The sequence below is a fragment of the Belonocnema kinseyi genome, chromosome 2 (genome assembly GCF_010883055.1).
Source record: "Belonocnema kinseyi isolate 2016_QV_RU_SX_M_011 chromosome 2, B_treatae_v1, whole genome shotgun sequence".
NCBI lineage: Eukaryota > Metazoa > Arthropoda > Insecta > Hymenoptera > Cynipidae > Belonocnema > Belonocnema kinseyi.
The window spans coordinates 8,533,702-8,537,076 of record NC_046658.1 but is presented as its reverse complement, the minus strand read 5'-3'; the positions used below and the strand labels follow the sequence as shown (position 1 = coordinate 8,537,076).

General features: G+C 37.6%; 1 protein-coding gene across 6 annotated transcripts in view; it reads left to right on the top strand.

Annotated features, from left to right (window-relative positions):
- LOC117167137 (alpha-catulin) overlaps nt 1–3,375 on the top strand; it is a 453,685-nt gene that overhangs the window by 449,487 nt on the left and 823 nt on the right. The gene's annotated exons all lie outside the window — the stretch shown is intronic.

Here is a 3,375-nt window from a genome sequence, read left to right as displayed (position 1 = left end):
TGTTTGGTAGAATAAGAGCAAGTTGATTCCCTTATGTATAGTTTTTTACAACAACATTAGCCCTACATTCCATCTATTACCTCGTCACGTTTTAATTTGATTACAAAATATGCACGTAATATTTTTCTTATGAACAATAGTGTCCTTTGCTTGTCAATTTTGAAACTTTTTATTTTGGATATCAGTTACACAAATTCTGCATTGATTTTATATTTTCTTCGCCGTTTGTTTGTTATTGGAGTCAAGTTTATAAAAAGGAACGCTAAAGAATTTCTCTATACCTGGAATTTAGTGATGCCGCCCGTCAGAATAAGTTGCTACATATATGCAATCGCCTTACAGCCACTAGCGGTGGTACACATATCTCATGCAGAAAATGAGAAAAGACAACAAATCGCAACTTATCGTCGTGCTGAATATGAAATAGCTCCTAAAGAGATTGATGAAAATACGAGGATATGCCTAAACTGCAATCGAAGCAATAATATGGAGATGAATAATTTAGCACGGGATCCTCATCGTCTGATACTTAATTTTTTTGAACAAAGATGAAATAGTTCTTATATTTTTTGTAATGGAAACAAGATGCGACCAGGTTGTCGGTGAAATGCAGGGTTAATGTTTTTGTAAAAAGAAAAATATTTGCGTACTTGAATCAACTCGTTCTTGCCCTGAACATTTGGATGTGAGTGGCTTTATCCTAAACGTCTTCCTGCAAGGTTTAGAATTTTGCAATAGGCTTTATCGCTTGTCTAGTGTACAGTTGCAATATTTTTTGCAGGGCCTACATAAATTATCGCAGATTAATAAGCCTGATTTTAATAATGGTTATTATTTTTGGATACTATAGTAGGCAAAATTTTAATCTCATTATTTCTATTATGAAAAGATCTTTGATGACACGTTTTGTTCCCATCAACATAGGGTTGACGGCTACAACATTAAAGAAGTATATACAGAGACATGTAACGGAATTCGCAAATGAAATTTATAATCTCACTCTTAAAGTTCTAAAAGAGATTGCCAGTATACGAGGTGTGTTCAAAAAATAAGGTGACTTTATGTTTTTCTCAAAAAATATTCATTTATTCCTCAATATTCATGTTGTCCCCTTCAAAGTAATTCCCCTCAGATATAATACACTTGTGCCACAGCGATGCAGTTTTTATCTCCTCAATCGTTGAAATTCGATGTCCTTTCATGGGTCTCTTCAATTTTGGGAAAAGAAAAAAGTCACTGGGGGCCAAGTTCGGTGAATATGGAGGATAGGGTATGACTGTGGTGCTGTTTTTGGTCAGAAAATCTTTCACAAGCAACGATGAATGAGCAGATGCATTATCGTGATGCAAAAGCCACGAATTGTTTTTCCAAACTTCCGTAAGTTTTTTGCGTATAGCCTCTCGCAAACTGAGCATAACTTGAAGGTAATACTCCTTATTGGCCGTTCGACCTTGTGGTAAGAATTCCTGATGCACTACTCCACGGTAATCAAAGAAGACAGTGAGTAAAACCTTCACATTTGACCGAACTTGACGTGCTTTTTTCGGTCTTGGAGAGTCAGGATGCTTCCACTGAGACGATTGGGCTTTAATTTCGACAACATAACCATATACTCACGATTCATCCCCAGTTATAACCCTTTTAAAAAAATCCGGATCATTATTGACTTCATTCAACACCTCCTGAGCGATGGTCATGCGATGGATCTTTTGATCAAAATTAAGCAGTTTTGGAACAAATTTCGCTGACACACGTCTCATGCCCAAACGTCCGAAAAGATAGCATGGCATGAGCCAACCGATATGTTAACATCTTCAGCAACTTCTCTGATGGTAATTCGGCGATTTTCCAACGCCATTTTTTCCACTGCTTGAACGTTTTCATCTTTTGTTGACGTGCTGGGACGTCCAGGGCGAGGTTCGTCTTCGACATCCTCTCGGCCTTCTTGGAACAGCTTAAACCAGTTATACACATTTTTTTTACTCAGAGTAGACTCACCGTATGCAGCTGTCATGTGTACATATGATCGTGACGAGTGTACCAACACAACAAAACAAAAAATTTAAAACTTGAATGTACGTAGCCCGCGAAAATTGAAAAGTCACCTTAATTTTTGAACACACCTCGTCGATGGAACTTTTGTATATATCCACAAACCCAGCAATTTCTGAGCACCCAGACAAACATACTGTGTTCGAATCCTCTGAATCATCTGAATCATCTGAATTCTAAATCGATGTTCATGGATTACGAGAATGGTTCAAAAACGATGACATCATTCTGGACCGCGGTTATCGTGATGCCCTACCGCTTCTTGAAAATCTTGGTATTACCCATAAAATGCCACCACTGTTAGTTCGTGGACAAGGTAATTTGATACAGAAGAAGCAAATGACTCAAGATTGATTACTAAGACAAGGTGGATCATAGAGGCAAAAAATGTTACGAAACAATGTTACAAAAATTACGTGAAACCAACGTTGTCCAGGCCAGAGTTAGAATGGACAACCTATATACCAGGAATGCCATATTGATTTATCTTAATGAACAGAAGCTTACATCCAAAATAAGTTTGACAGGAAGCGAACGGAAGATTTGGAGTTGGACCAACTTGTCGATGAACCGGGTTTAATTAGAGCGCGAGGGTATTCTCGTTTAAGACGCGCAAAGAATGATCAGATCTAGATAGCGCATGTAGAAAATAACTTGGTTCAAGCAGGCGATAATAAAGAGGTACAGCTGGTTGAAGCACAAAACATTGAATAAATATTGAGGTACTACTGTACTTGCAAAACTGGGGCCAAGAGATTCGGATCATGTACACATGAAGCAAGCATATTATGGTATTTAGGACACGCGTGCCATCAGCTAGCAGTAAAGTTTCCAAGCAGATCTATGATTAATAGTATTGTGGGTGCGGGTGAAAGGGAACAGTACAATGATATACCAAAACTCTTCTTGTTTGAGTAAACTAATTCTCATTGACAAACCATACACTAATATTGCTATAATTGGTTTAAACACTTCCCGATATTGCCTTTATTGGCCGGATCGCATCATAATTTTTCCTTAACTTTCTGTAAAATACCAGAATATTTCTATTATTAACCTGATCATTCTTCAATTCTGGATTTCTTTCCTTCTTTGGATGGACAGAAAGTTGGGCATGACATAAATATTATCGATCAGGAGGCCCTAAGCTACAAAATATCGAAGAGAGGGGGTCCCAAACTATAAAATATTAAAGGGACAGTAAATTCGGCTTGATACCTGAGCGTGATGCCAAACAATCCTAGAGGGTCTGTAGAACTCCTCGAATATGCATGAAATATTAATTTGGTACAACATCCACGAAAAAATATCCCTTTCTCGACA